The 17,259-nt window shown below is 33.0% G+C and overlaps 1 pseudogene; it reads right to left on the bottom strand.

Moving 5' to 3' along the window:
- Positions 1-8,110: 8,110 nt before the first annotated feature.
- LOC112820528 (U2 spliceosomal RNA) lies at positions 8,111-8,336 on the bottom strand (annotated as a pseudogene).
- Positions 8,337-17,259: the final 8,923 nt, after the last annotated feature.

Here is a 17,259-nt window from a genome sequence, read left to right as displayed (position 1 = left end):
CATAGGGAACTAACTGGGGATTAATCTAAATAATCAAAGCTCAGAGATTTCAAAATCCAAACGGTGGTTTCACCAAAATCTAAGACCATGTAGAAGACTCCTTACATATGAGGATTAAGGGAAAGACTTAGAATCTGGGGAAAAGGGGCATTGGCAGAATCAATGTGTGGTCAAGTTGCTTAAAACAATATGGCATGGCATCAAAGAGTGGGACAGTTTGGTTAGCTAATTGAGAACATAATAAGAACTGATCTTGATAATAAGATTAAAAACCCATTGTCAGCAGTAAAATCATCTTCATGTGTGTAACCCTGACTCTTGATAAGAAGATAGAAGCCTAGTTATCAGCAATAAACCTTCCTAAAGTATGGTTTTCATCATACAAATATCTCTTTTAAAGTCATGCATACACAAACAAATAACCTTTAAAGGCTTTTTAGTTCCAAATTCACTAACATAAAATCACATTGCTTAGCAGACAAAATTTATTCACTGTCTTCATTTTGCCCTGATCTTTTTGTTTAATCAGGAGAATCTTCATCTTGTCCCACAAACTGCCACATTCAATAATCATGACATCTACTACCTAGCATGCTTTTTTTCCACCTATCAGCCACCATTCAAAAATTACCTGTCTAGCTCCTTTCCGTGAGTATTCTTCTTCCATGATTTTTTTAAATGTTGTAATCTATATTGATTCCAATCTTAAATTCCTATGACACATATATTGTATATCACAATATTATGTTTTTTAACTTAAATTTATTTTGATGTCTTGCTTTTTAGTTTTTCTGCCCCAATGAAGGTATAAAGTTCCAACAACACATGGTTCGTATCTTGTATTTCATTATCAGTATTAATCTATATATAGCGTATAGCAGAGTTCTTAGAATAAACTATATGTTGCTACAAAAAATGATTCTGGTTTCCATAAATAATTTGTAGGTTACTGTATAGTATCAGGCTTTAAAGTTAAAAAAACTCACTCTGATTACCTTTACTGGCTCTGGAAAGCTCTGCTTTTAGGACCAGAAGTGGTGTTCTTGACTCATGATGTTTTTGTCTTTTTCTCATGGTTCAAAAATATTTTTATCAAGATATATATATATATATATATATAATTTAGCCATGGGAAAGAAGGAAATCCTACCATTTGTGACAATATGGATAAAACTTGTGGACATTATGCTAAGTGAAATAAGTCAAACAGAGAAAGACACATATTATAAGATATCACTTATATGTAGACTCTAAAAACTCCAAACTCAAAGAAACAGAGACTAAAACTGGGTTACCAGGGACTGGACCTTGAGGGAAATGGAGGTGTTGGTCAAAAGATACAAACTTCCAGTTTTATGTTGAGTAGATTCAGGAGATCTAATATATAGTATGGTGATTATGGTTAATAATACTTGTATACTTGAAAGTTGCTGAGAGAATATTTTATATATTCTCATCACAAAAAAGAAATGGTAATTATGTGACAAGATGGAGGTGTTCGCTAAAGCTATGGTGGTGGTCATTTCACAATATACGCATATCAAATCAACAGTGGTACACTTTAATTTTATTTATTTATTTATTTGGAAGAGAGAGAAAGTGAGGGAGGGGCAGTGGGGAAGGAAGAGAGACAAGTAGACTCTGTGCTGAGTGCGGAGCCTGATGCAGGGCTGATCTCATGACCCTGAGTTCATGCCTGAGCAGAAACCAAGAAGTGGAGGCTTTAACCAGCTGCGCCACCCAGGTGTCCCAACAGTGGTACACTTTAAACTTAGAAAATGTTATATGTCAATTATATCTCAATAAAACTGGGGGAAACCGTAATTCTTAGATAGATAATTATTTTATTATTTTATACAATGATCCTGAAGAGCCAAATAATATATTTTATCAATTTTGCAATTCAAATGTTTTCACATTTAATATATCAGAAATTTAAAAATTTGGATGTATCCTGTATTTATAGCCTGTTTTAGTTTAACCAATGGTATTTGTCCCCTCCATTTGTAATGGTACATACAAAAATGGTATGAATCACAGCCAGTGGCAACTTAGATTGGATAAAAATCCATTACCAGAATAAGGAAGGAATACCATTAATATATTGAACAACACATAGGCTTCCTTTAATAAATATTTCATGAGTAATCATTGGATGTATTTTGGCAAAGGAGGAATAGTTAGTAGTAGTAATGACTTAGAAATGTTTTTGGTATTAGCTGTTGATAAAAATTAAAAGGAAAAGTAAAACAAAATACTTTTTCTAAAGATCAGTAAATCAAGAAAATAAGACGTAATACAGTACCAGAAAAGCTTAGGGATACTTCTATATGAGATGTGTTATATAGAATAGATGAAAGCCATTACCTTCATTACCTCTTCCATGAATATACACATAATATGATGTTCCAGGACCATTAATCTATCACCTCTAATGGGCAGTAAATCCCAGTTTGGTGAACAAACACCTATGTTACAATCATCAAAAATTAATACACCATGGACTGTTTATCCTCTGAATGATACATCATAAGTGGAAACAGCTTTTGACATATTTTTCATTTACAGAGACTGTTCTCTTAAAATTTCTCTCACGAATCAGAATTGTAGCCCATTTAGCCCAGAAGCTTCAAGTTAGTGGCAGTACATAATATCCTTCTTTGTCATTTTTGCAGCTATTATTTCCATCCATGTGAGTTTATAATAAATGAACTAGACTTGCTAACTAGATGGGCGATCACATTGGGGATTTGTGTCTCCAAGCTCTTATTTCCTGTGTAAAAATTTTCAGTGAAAAGCACTGAAGTAAAAACTCCATACAGTGTGTTTTCAAATAAAATTGTAAATACTCCATTAAAAACAGAAACTTTAGTGGTGTCAAGTCACGGCGAGGTTCCAGATTTAGATATGTCAGAGATGATAGCAAATGGTTCATCACTTTATATTACGTTATTTAAAATAAGTGATGAGACAAAACAACTCCTGTAATTGCAAACACTGAGAGTATTTAGTGTCAGCAAAGTATTTTTCAAGCATTTAACAATTATTCAATCTTTAAATAATTCTGTGAAGTAGGTAGCATTATGAAAAGAAGAGAAAGTGATGAACAGGATAAGTAACTTGCCCAAAGTATCAGATAAGAAATGAAGAAGTTAGTTTTCATAGGTAAATATTCTGACCCTGAGTTCATATTTTTACCAACTATGCCATATTATCTCCAGTACCCAATGCCTCTTGATTATAGGACTGTTTTTTAAAAAAAATATTGTTCTAAAAGGATATGCTGTTAGAGTATCCTACTAGTATATAGTTTTCCCTTTTTCTGATAGCTGATTTATGGTCTCAACAGTGAAAACTAGTGCAACATATTAATTGGATATTCTCAGGCAGGAAGCCTGCAAGCACCTGCTGCAATCCACTGAGCCAATAAGAACTCTTATTCCCATCCTGTTTTGAGTTGTGTTTTTGTTTTTGTTCTAGTAATATGTGGTGTTTTGCCTCAACCTTTCCCCCTCGCCATCTCTGCCATGCTCTTGAGAAAATTTGTAACTTGTGTTGGCTGACATATTGTGACCAATTGCTGTTAGAGATTTGGTGTTAAAATCAGATTTTAGTAGCACAAGAACCTTCAGGATGCAGTAGACAAAAAGAGTTAAAGAGCAGCAAGTGGTTAGAGTTTCAGGGAAGCCCTTTGACATAAAAGTGCATTATAAATATTGAGTATAACTTAGGAGAAATGACCAATAGTTGTACAAATGAAAGGTAGAAAAAAATATGGCTGGGGAAATAGTATCTCTTTGGGGCATTTGAAAATCATAAAAGAGTGTTTTCCATAATGGATAAAATCTTCCATTTCTGTGTAACGCCTCCCCCCTGCCCCTGCCTTACTCACAGAATATGTCTGCACTGATTAATATGAATGAGTCTAAAGCAAGCTAATGGATCCAATTAGGGTCAATTTTGAGATTAAACTGGTACTGCAGGTTTGGGATTAAATGAAATGTATGGGTGTTTGGAAGAGAGGGGCAAGGGAAATAATGTGCCATGAAATGAAAAGGAATATGAAAAATGAAAATGTGCCCTTTATGGAAAACTGGGATGATAGAAATAAATTCTGATTTCTGACTTCAAATCTGTGAGGCAATTTTAGATACTAGTATTTATAAACTTAGCATGTTATTACCCTGTGAGCATTTTTATAGTATGTATTACTTATGTTATATTTAATTTCAAGCTGCAAATTTACTCCGCCATAATTCACTTTAGTACTAATGATTACTTACATTCTTTTACACTGTTACTCATTTACCCATTTCCCAAATTAGAAAATGATATCTCTTTCAATTTATGTCTAAACTGTGATTGTTATTTCTGATATATTAATATTATTTGTGATACTGTTAAGCTTTAACATTTCAGAGTTAAATGAGAGCACTGTAACTAGTATACTCTTCTTTTACATGCTATAAAGGAAGTGGGTAAGATCACTAAGGATAGAAAGGAGAAATGGGAAGAAAGAAGACTATCTTTTTGTCTTAAAATAATCTTCACAAGTTATTGTATTTCTCCATCCCTGGTACTGATCTATTTTCCTTCCCTGTATTTTGGTTTTTATATGATTTACAGCTTATGATAACACCTGTATTTCTCAATGGAGTTTCAATGATATTACACAACATTAGAAACAAATAATTCTATTTTTATCAGTGATAGTCATGCATTGGAGCAGAAATATGGTACCACATTCCAGACAGACATATTTGATATATGCTGTTTGATACTGTTTTAATGTTACTCTATCACCATTATCTGATATTGTATAATGTGCTTGAGAAAAATATTGTCAAGCTGCTAAAAAAATATGATATGGTTTTAAATGATGACAAGTTTCATCCCTTATTGGTATCCAGGGAAGGAAAAAATTATATTTCTCACTGGAAAGAAAAAACTTCCTATTATGAAATTATTTGGGGACACATGCATATGAATTTTAATAAGGCCAACAAAAAAACTCAAAATATGTTTGATTATAAAAATAAACATATTTAAGAGGACTTAAACTCGTAATCCACATTTCCAAGTAAAATGCAAGAAAATATCAATTTTGAATTGATCTTTTGAAAACACCAATTCCTTTTTAAAATTCTCAATTAAAAAAATTAAATCCATTATGTTTCTATATAATTAAAATAGTATTTGTATTCTGACTTCATCAAGTTTCTATGTGACAAAACAAAATTGCTTAACACATTTAAAGTAATTCATACATTTTGGTGTTAATATTACAAATATAAACAAAATTATGACAGCTAATACAAATAATTTATATATTTTTCAATTGTGAAAAATAATTTGTCATATGAAAACTCTAAACAGGAAAAGAACATTAATGCTAATTGTCAGAGTATCTTTTTTTTTATTATTTATTTATTCATGAGAGTCAGAGAGAGAGGCAGAGGCAGAGGTAGAAGAAGGCTCCCCGCAGGGAGCCCGATGCGGGACTCGATCCCAGGACCCTGGGATCATGACCTGAGCCAAAGGCAGATGCTTAACCATCTGAGCCACCTAGGCGCCCATCGTCAGAGTACCTTAAGAGTAATTATCAGTTTGGATTATAAAGGTGAATATTAGAGGCATTCAGAGCAGGTCTTTAATATTTTAAGTAGTATTTTGTGCCCTTTAAGGATATATACATATGTAAGGGACTATATTAGGACTATATTAGGCATACTGAAGTATCTGGGGAAGGGTAACTCAAATATTTCAAGGGTATATACATATACAAGGAAATATATTAAATATACTAGAGTATTTGTAGATAAGAGAAGGAGGGAAATAAGGGTGCAGTCTTGCATGCATAATTATTATTTTATAGAATTAAGAGATGATGAGCTTATGTTGTTGATCTTGAAAAAATATATAGAGAGAGGTAAGTGGGGGTTACATTTTTTCACAGAGCTAAAAACCTAGACCTACTTTTATTTTTTTAATATATTATATTTTAGAGTGGTTTGATGCTGTCAAACAGAAATGATTAATATCCTTCCTCAGAACAAATCCTGCAGACTTTAAGTTATTTAAAAGAAAATTATCATGATAATTCTACTCCCAGCTATTCTGGAGAATTTGGAATTGGACTTTTTTTTTCCTTCAATAAGGAAATAAAATTTGGGGAAATAAAAGATATGAAAGAAGTATTTTCAGCACAGAGATATGATCTTTGAAAACAAGGAAGCATAGGCTATCACTTATAATTACCACAGCTTCTAGCTTAAGAAAATATCCAAAACTTTGTGGGTAAATGGAGCCAAAACAAAGAGTGACAATTTCAGTGGGTAGAGGAAAAGAGATTGAATTTTAGAATGGCACAGAAGACTGAAATTTGAAGGATGGAGAAATGGAAGAGAAATGGTTGCCAGGAAGTATTAGCAATTTGGGTCCCTGAAGAATCTTGAACAGCATATGCTCTGGGTAAGCCTCTCTAAGTCCTAGCACAGAACAGCTACTGGGGGATCTGGATCTGATTGGTGAACAAAGACTTCAAGATCACTGAGTACAGAGATGTCAAAGTCTTGATTGATCCAGAGTAGAGAGATCTTGGGGAGCACCCTGGATGTTCAGTTTGCACACAAGTTGAGATTGCAGAAAGTCTATGACTTATGAAGTGACCTCAACTCAGTCTAAATTAAAGTGTTCACAGAAGCAAAGTGATCTGCCAATAATTTAACTGTCTGAACAAAACTCAAGACTCTTTAAAAAGAGGTAAAATAATCCAGAGTCTCTAAATAGCATCATGCAATTAAAAAGAAATACTACCATACATGTAAAGAAGCACGAAAATGTAAAACACAAGCAATAGAACAAAAAATCAAATGAAGAACAGATAACCCAGATACTGGAATTAAAAACAAGGTGTTTAAAATAATTATTATAAATATGGTAAAGAATTAAAGGATACGAAATGCATGCATATAAATATCAGCAGAGAATGAGAAACTTGAAAAGTTAATTTACAGACACAAAAACATACATACACACACAACTAAAACTTGTCCAAATCTAGATGAATAACAGAAACCCAAAGATCTTAGAATATTAGTGAAACCCAAGCAGGATGTGTATAAAAAAAATGAAATGTAGCTCATCATAAACAAATTTCATAAAATCAAAGATATATGTGCTCATCTTGGTAAAAACAACAAAAATATTTACAGCTTCTAATTAGAAACAATAGGATCTGGAAAACAAGAGAATTTCATCTTTATAGTACTAAAAGAAAAAAAGAATGTTTCTGTATAGTATTATATAATATATATTATTGTACATATAAGAATTATATATATGTCTTTTAAGTTTCTTACTTTGTGTATGCAGTAGCAAAATATCAAATCAAATAGACTATGGTAAGGTAAGGTGGTGTATTTTAATCCCTAGATCAACCACTAAAATAAAAATAGATGCATATCTCAAAAATAAAATAAAATTCTAAAAAATACTTGAATAATTCAAATGATGACAGAGAAAGAAGAACAAAAAAAGTGAACAAATCAGGAAAATAGAAACAAATATCATGATGAAAAAATTGAACCCAACCCTATTAGTTATTTCATTAAGTGTAATGAACTGAAAACACTGTCAATTTAGCAGAATTTTTTTCAAACTAGATAAAATTACATTTATTAATTATATGCTAATTGCAAACAGTGTTTTGAAAACAAAAACACTTTTAAAATAAAAGGATAAAATGTTTCATGCAAACAATAATCATGAGAAAGTCATGTTAAGTCAATTTATGCTTTCAGCTCATAAGGCTAAATAAGTAGGGAAAATTTAAAGCCAATAATGACCAAGAAAAAATGGAAAAAAAAAAGAAAAAGAAAAAAACATTGAAAAAGTGAATTAAGTCAAATGATACTTCTTTGAAAAGATTAGTAAAATTGATAAACCTATAGCAAGATACATTGAACAACCCTATGCCAATAAATTCGACAACTTCAAACATGAACAAATTCCATGATATCAAAAATTGCAACTCCTGGCACAGAACAAAAGAGGAAATCTGAATAACCTTGTATCACACAAAACAGTTAAATTCATAATTTAAAACTTCTCACAATGAACACTCCAGGTAGAAATGTAGTCACTGGTGAATTCCAAAATATCCTAAAAGAAGAAATAACTTCAATTTTTAGTAGTTTTTTCAGAAAATAAAAGGGAACATATTCAGCTAGTTCAATTAAATCAATATAAGCGAGTATCAACAATTGATAAGGGCATTATTAAACGGATAAGAACAAATACTACACTTGATCTTAGCCAATAGGCTGAGAAGCCATGGGGCATTATGACATAAGAAGATTACAGAACAACAACCCTAATAAAAAATAGATGAAATGATTCTCGTGAAATATTAACAAATTGTATCTAGTATTATGTAATAAAATATAATTTATCATGACTATGTGGAATTTATCCAAGGAATGGAAGGATGATTTAACATTCAGATATCAATACATGTAATTCACCTTTATTAACAAAGTTAAAATATGTTTATTTGACCATTTAAATAGATGTAGTAAAACATATGATGGCATTTAACAATTATTTGTAGTGAAATTCTCAGCAAAGTCTGAAAAGAAGGAGACTTCGATCCAGAGAATGGCATTCATGAAAAACAGATACTATTAAACTTAAAAGTGAAATACTGAGTATTTTCCCCTAAAATTAGGGCAAAAGGCAAGGATACCCACTCTTACCACCACCAATCATTATTTTACTGATGATCCTAACCAGGAAAATGATGCAAAGAAAATATTTTAGGGGGCACATGTGTGGCTCAGTCAGTTAAGCATCTGCCTTTGGCTCAGGACATAATCCCAGGGTCCCGGGATAGAGCCCAGCATCAAGCTCCCTGCTTGGTGAGCCCGCTTCTCCTACTCCCTCTGCTGTCCCCCTCTCCCCTTGCTTGTGCTCTTTGGAGTGCACTCTGTTTCTCTTTCTGTGTCAAATAAATAAAATAAAATCTTTTAAAAAAATAAATAAAAAGATTGAAAACAGAGGTAAATGACCTGTATTCACAGATATCATGATGCTTTATTTGGAAAATGTAAAGGAATATAAAAACAAAGTCATAGAACTAACCCATAAATCTAACAAAGTCATAGAAAACAAGGCTAATACACAAAGATCAATTGTATATGTACATACCAGGAACATACAAATTGGAAAATGAAATTGGGTATAAATACAGTTTACAATAATGTTGACAAGCACTAAATACCTAGGAGTTAATGTAATGAAATGTGAAAGCTACTATATTAAATATTACAAAGCATTGCAAAGAACCTAAATAAACACCCTAAATGGAGATATACCATGTTCATTTTTGCAAAAATCTCATATATTAGGATGTTCCCTGCAAACTAATCTGTAGATTTGAAGCAGTCCCATTCAAAATCCCAGAAGAGTATTTCTTTTGTACAAATTGGCAAACTGATGTAAAATTCATATGAAATACTAAAAACATAGAATATAAAAAATGTTCATATTTGTAAAAATAACAATACCTGATATTAAAATATTGTAAAGGAACAACAATATGTGGTATTGGCATAAGGACAAATAGAATCACATATTTGGTTTTTGGATTAAAAACTGTACTGAAGTATTGAATAGGAGAAATAAAAGTACTAGAGCATCTGGATGTTTATAGAAAGAAATGAACATTGACACCTACGTTTAAACAATTAAAAAGATTCATCTAAGATGGTTCATAGAGCAGAATGCAAAGCTAAAACTACGAAGTTTGAGGGAAAGAAAGAGTATCTGCCTTGTTTCAAGGGTCAGGAAATGTTTCTTAGAACACAAAAAAAAAACACTAAAGAGAAAAAAATTGATAATTTAGACTTCATATAAACTAAAACTTCCAGCTTATCAAAATTTACCATTAAAGACACTGGGTACCTAACTTGCTTACACCAAGACCCACCCCTCTGTGCTCTGGCAGGACTGTCCCTCTCAGTCAAGCTTGCCCCATTCCCAGCATGGTGGACCCCTCTGCCAGAGGACCAGCACAAACCCCTGCCCACACCATATCTCCTGCCAAAGATTTTTGCAGGGCTTCAATTCTGGTGGAGTGGGTGTCAGGTCTCATTTCACAAGCAGGCAAGAGCACACCCAGTTAAAACTCACCAAAGTCAGGTCAGGGACCAAATACTGACCACATTAGGCAAGGAGACCTCTGCAGATGACTGACCTGAGGGATACAAAAGGCAAAAAACAACAGCAGAGAACATGCAGCACACACTGGAGAAATTCCCTGAAGTACCAGGTCCTGGATACCAGAATACTACATGACCTCTTCATCATAAAGCCATTACTTTCAGAAGCAAGAGGTATAACTGGCATTTCTAACACAGAGAAGAAACCTGAGACTTAAAAAAAAAAAAAAAGCTAAGATAGAAGAATTTATCAAAAAAAAAAAAACCCAAAAAAAGAGGCTATGGCCAGAGATCTGAGTAAAACAGATATAAGTAATATGTCTGATGGAGAATTTAAAGCAAAAATCATAAGGATATTCGCTGGGCTTAAAAAAAGAATAGAAGACATCAGTAAGACCCTTACCACACAGATAAAATCATTAAAAAAGAATCAATCAGAGATGAATAAAACAATAAATGAGATTCAAAATAGGCTTGATGCAATAAACAGCAGGCTGGAAGAAGCAGAGGAATGAATTAGTGACATACAAGGCAAAAAATGGGGAAAAAAAATGAAGCTGAACCAAACCAAGAAAGAAGACTTATGGAACACGAGAATAGACTTAGAGAATTCAGTAACTTCATCAAATGCATTAACATTCATATAATAAGAGTCCCAAAGATGAGAGAGAAAAGGGGCAAAAAGATTATCTGAGGAAATAACAGCTGAAAACTTCCCTAATCTGGAGAAGGAAAAGATATCCAAATCCAGGATGCACAGAGAACTCCCATCAAAATTGGCAAAAACAGGCCAACACCAAGACATATTATAATTAAATTTGCAAAATACACTGATAAAGAAAAAAGATCTTAAAAGCAGCAAGACAAAAGAAATACTTAAGTTGCAAAGGGAGACCCAAAAGTGTAGATGGAGATCTCTCCACAGAAACTTTGCAGGCCAGAAGAGAGTGGAATGATATATTCAGTGTGCTGAATGGGAAAAATCTGCAGCCAAGAATAGTCTAACCAGCAAGGCTATCATTCAGGATAGAAGGAGAGACAAAGACTTTCCCAGAGAAACAAAAACCAAAGGAGCTCATGACCACTAAACCAGCTCTGCAAGAAATATTAAGTGGACTCTTTGAGTGGAAAGGAGAGAGCAAAAGTGACAAAGACAAGAAAGGATCAGAGAAAATCTTCATAAACAATGACTTAACAAGTAATAAGTGGCAATAAATACATACCTGTCAATATTTACTCTGAATGTAAATGGACTAAATACTCTAGTTGAAAGACATAGGGTGTCAGAATGGATAAAAAAACAAACAACAAGAAAAAACAAGACCCATCTATATGTTCCTGACAAGAGATGCATTTTAGATCTGTAGATACCTGCGGATTGAAAGTGAGAGAATGGAGAAACATTCCTCATGCAAATGGAGGTCAAAAGAATGCCAGGATAGCAATACTTATATCAGACAAACTAAACATAAAAACAAACACTGTAACAGATTTTTAAAAAGGGCATTATATCATAATAAAGAGGATAACACAACAAAATCTAACAATTGTAAATATCTATGCACCCAACATGGGAACATCAGAATATATAAAACAATTAACAATAAACATAAAAGAAATCACTATTAATAATACAATACTAGTAGGGAACTTTAACACCCCACTTACATCAATGGACAGATCATCTAAACAGAAAATAAACAAGGAAACAATGATTTTTGAATGACACACTGAACCAGATGGACTTAACAGATATATTCCATTCTAAAACAGCAGAGTACACATTCTTTCCAAGTGTTCTTGGGACTCCTCCAGAAGAGATCACATATTAGGTCACAAAAAATCCTCAACAAATATAAAAATTTTGAAATAATACTGTGTACTTTTTCTGCCCACAACCCTATGAAACTAGAAGAAAAACCACAAGAAAAATTTGGAAAGACCACCAATACCTAGAAGTTGAAGAACAGGCTACTAAAGAATGAATGGGTCAATCAGGAAATAAAATAAGAAATTAAAAAAAAATACATGGAAACAAATGAAAATGAAAACACAATGATCTAAAACCTTTGGGATACAGCAAAAACAGTCCTAGGAGGGAAGTATATAGCAATACAGGCCTACCTCAAGAAGCAAGAAAACTAAAGACTCCACCAAAATATTGCTAGAACTGATACACAAATACAGTAAAATCTCAGGATACAAAATCAAAGTACAGAAATCTGTTGCATTTCTATACACCAATAATGAAGCAGCAGAAAGAGAAATTACGGGCTCAATCCCATTTATAATTGCATCAAAACAATAAGATACCTAGGAATAAATGTAACCAAAGAGGTGAAATGCCTGTATTCTGAAAACTATAAGACACTGATGAAAGAAATTGAAGATGTTACAAATTCATGGAAAGACATTCCATGCTCATGGATTGGAAGAACAAATATTGTTAAAATGTCTACACTACGCAAACCAATCTACACATTTAATGTTCTCCCTAACAAAATACCAATAGCATTTTTCAGCGAGCTAGAGAGAACAATCCTGAAATTTGAATGGAACCACAAAAATCCCCAAATAACCAAAGCAGCCTTGAAAAGGAAAAGCAAAGCTGGAGGCATCACAATTCCGGACTTCAAGTTACATTACAAAGCTGTAGTGATGAAAACAGTGTGGTACTAGCACTAAAAGAGACACATAGATCCATGGAAGAGAATAGAAACCCCAGAAATGGACCCCCAACTATATGGTCAAGTTATCTTCAACAAAGTGGGAAAGAATTTCCAATGGGAAAAAGTCTCTTCAACAAATGGTGTTGGGGAAACAGCATACACAAAATAAATTCAAAATGGATGAAAGACCTAACAGGAGACCTGAAACCATCAAAATCCTAAAGGAGAACATAGGCAGTAACCTCTTTGACATTGGCTGTAGCAGCTTCTTTCTAGATACATCCCTGGAAGTAAGGGAAACAAAAGCAAAAATAAACTATTAGGACTTCATCAAAAGAAAAAGCTTCTGCACAGCAAAGGAAACAATCAACAAAACTAAAAGACAACCTGTGGAATTAACGGGAAAAGATATTTGCAAATGATATATCTGATAAAGGGTTAGTATCCCAAATCTATAAAGAACTTATCAAACAATCCTTCCAAAATGAACAATCCTATTAAAAAATGAGCAGAAGACATCAATAGACATTTATCCAAGGAAGACATCCAGAAGGTCAACAGACACATGAAAAGATGCTCAACACCATTTATTTCAGAAAAATACAAATCAAAACTACAATGAAATATCACCGCATACCTCTGAATGACTAAAATCATCAACACAAGAAACAACCAGTGTTGGTGAGGATGTGGAGTGAGGAGAACCCTCTTACACTGTTCATGGGAATGCAAACTGGTGCAGGCACCCTAGAAAACAAAAATGGAGTTTCCTTGAAAAGTTAAAAATAGAACTACCCTATGATGCAGTAATTGCACTTCGAGGTATTTACCTAAAGGATACAAAGCTACTAAATCAAAGGGATACATCCACCCAATGTTTATAGCAGCATTATCCACAATAGCCAAATTATGGAAACAGCCCAAGTGTCCATTGACTGATGATTGGATAAAGAAGATGCATATATATGTATATGTGTATGTATGTGTATATATACAATGAGATATTATTCAGCAATAACAAAAAATGAAGCCTTGCCATTTGCAACAAAATGGATGGAGCTAGAGAGAGATTATGCTAAGTGAAATAAGTCAGGCAGAGAGAGACAAATACTAGATAATTTCACTTATATATGGAAATTAAGAAAAGAAATAATTGAGCAAAGGGGGAAAAAAGAGAGAGAGGCAAAGCAAGAAACAGACTCTTAACTATAGAGAACAAACTGATGGTTACCACAGAGGAGGTGGGTGGGGGGATGGGTGAAATAGGTGATGGGGACTAAGGAGGGCGCTTGTTGTGATGAGCACTAGGTATTGTACGGAAGTGTTGAATCACTATATTGTACACCTGAAACTAATATCACACTGTATGTTAACTAACTGGAATTTAAATACAGTTTTTTAAAAAAGTTACTGTTAAGGAAATGAAAAGGTAAATTTCAGAGGAAGTATTTGAAATACATTATGTATTTGTATCTATGTCTATAAATACTAAAATTAATAGTTAAATGACAAAAACTACTTAACAAAAAAAGGTCAAGATACTTGAACAGGAATTTTTCAAAATTAGATATTGGAATGACAGACATAGAAAGGAGTCTAAATGTCAGATCAAGCATCACTCAAACATCAGATCAAAAATCAAAATACATAAACATAAAGCAGTGATTTAAGTTCAAAGTATTAATGAATGCATTGAGTTTAGGGTCCAAGAAGGCAGCACACTATGAAAGAAAAAAACAAAAACACAACACAGATGCTGATGTTAGGTGATCTGGGTTCAAATAAAGACTGGATCATTTCACTTCTTTATTGTAATTTATCTTTTACATAAAATATGAATAATTATCAAACTTACCTCATAGGTTTTGTTTAAAAAGTGATTTATTAATTATCACTAATATTGACACAATGGTAATGATAACTCAATAAATTTTAATTAGTTTATCTGAACATATTGAACATATTGATCCTCTTTCTAATGTCTTATGGAATCACTAAATTTTTTGGACTCAACATTATACTTCAATATTCTGTTTTTTAAAAAAGATTTTATTTATTTGAGAGAGAGAAAGAGAGAGCAGGAGCAGGGGGAGGGGCAGAGGGATAAGCAGACTCCCCACTGAGCAGGGAGCCTGATGTGGGGCTCCATCCCAGGACCCTGAGACATAACCCTAGCCAAAATCAGATGCTTACCAGACTGAGCCACCCAGGCACCCCTATACGTGAATATTCTTAAAGTAAATTTTATTTTAAACTGTCATTAGGTGGCTCATTTCCCCAAATGATGTTGGCCTTTAACTTTATAATTTGTTTATGGAACATGTATTTGGAAAGGATATATGCAAAACATTTATCTTTTTATCATAATATTTGTGCTTTTGTAAATATAAAGAGATACATGCTTTCAAAATAAACATGAAAAATACTGTATTCTTATTGACACTTAAGTAGAAATAATCAGAAAAGAAGTCTTCATGAAGAGGGACTGTTGTCAGCCATTAAAAGTTGCCTTTTAGATCATATTATACCTGTAAATATTTAAGAAAATCTTCTACATGATACATAACATAAGTTTAAAATGTTATATTTAATAATGCATGTGTTTGGAACTTCTGCTTCTCATCAGATGGAGAAACAGAGACTGGATTTACCCTTCTGCCTGAAACAACTAACTGGATAAAATATATTAAGCAATACTTTTCAGACATTGGATCAGAGTCAGTGCAGGGAAACATGGGTGAACGCTGCCAATGCCCTAGGACGCTGCCTGAGGAGAATTTGGGGGGCACAAGCAGACAGAGGAGGAGCCCATGGAGTTCTGTCTCCCCAGATTGAGGAAAGAGAGCTGAGTGTCTTCAGGATGGATGCAACCATAGGAGAATATTAGAGTATTGGTAGAATATTAGAATTACAGTGGAATATTAGCAGAGTACCCAGAGATAAGGGGGGAACAGCACAAAGGGAGAAGGAGATGGAGGAAAGGGCTGAGAAGAAGAATTCTCTAGCGTTTTCAGCGCTGTGCATAATGTTTGAGAAACTACCCAACATCAGGGAAACAGCCACCCAAAGACACGGGAAACAATTCTCTTAACTCACATGGGGCCAGAAAATGTTTGAGTTCCTACCATTCAGTGTGGGAAAATTACATAAAACAGCATAGCACAGAGAACTCGAGAGAACATTGCCTCAAGTGTGGGGAAAAATTAGTTCTAGAGGCTTTCTGGCCTCTGCCTTAAAAAGTTGCATCTAGAACAAACTTCAAAAACTCCCTTAATGTATACTATTATATCTATATCTGTATTATATATGTATGTGCATGTGTATACATATATATGTGTAGTCTATGCATAATCATATAAGATTAGTGAAAGGAAGATAGCAATTGAAACTATACTGCAGCTAATTTGTGAGTTTAGCAAGTTCAGTGTACAAGTTCAATATACAAAATCTATTGTTTCCATATTCTACTCATAAAATAATGAAAATATCATTGAATATAATTTCAAAAGCATGAAATACCAAGAGATAAATTTGGCAATGATGGAAGTTTTGACACTAAAAGCTTGAAAATATTGCTAAATTGAGATGTAAGTCTAAAAAAAAGACTAGATACGTCGTTGTGTCAGAATAGTCAGTATTGTTAGAATATCTATTCCTTAACATCTGTCTTTAATCTGACAACAGATGCTGTGTACAAACAACAGCAACAAAAGCCACATTATACATAGTACTAAAAATCAAATGCCAAAAGCTCTTCTCCAAGAACTGTTTAAAAAAAAAGACTAGTATAACTGATAATATCGCTCTATTTAGACTTGCACAGGCAGTCCCATCTAATGAATCAGAAAAATTAATAAAAGTTAAATAGATTAACTATAAAGGGCTAAAACTCTCATTACGGTGGAGTAATATAATTATGTACAAAGAAAAATGTCCAAAGGAATAAGAAGATAAATATTTAGAATTAGGAAGTATGCTTATAAAAATTGCTGGTTAAAAAGTTAATTTAAAGACATCACTTGTACAGCATAAAAGTACCAGGAACATATCTAACAATAAGTGAAAAATTACATACATAGAAAAATCTAAGACTCTATTTAGAAAGAAAAAAATTCTAAATAAAAAATGCAAATGGAAAAAATTCCAGGACAATTTTGAAAACTTGTGTTTGTTACTCTATCATGCAAAGAAAATTAGCTTAGAATGATAGTAATCAAGACTGTATGTTTCTTGCTGGGATAAGTAATCAAATCAAAAAGAGCAGAGAGTGCAGTTACAGACTCTCATATATAAAAATAGGTTATGGCAAAAATGTCACTACATAACATTACAGAAAGAACAGTCTTTTTAAAAAAATGGCTCTGGATCAG

Source organism: Callorhinus ursinus, unplaced genomic scaffold, assembly GCF_003265705.2.
Source record: "Callorhinus ursinus isolate GAN/ISIS: 27379988/994484 unplaced genomic scaffold, GSC_fseal_2.0 scaffold3, whole genome shotgun sequence".
NCBI classification, from domain to species: domain Eukaryota; kingdom Metazoa; phylum Chordata; class Mammalia; order Carnivora; family Otariidae; genus Callorhinus; species Callorhinus ursinus.
Note: the sequence above shows the minus strand (reverse complement) of the source record. Positions and strands in the feature narration are given on the sequence as shown.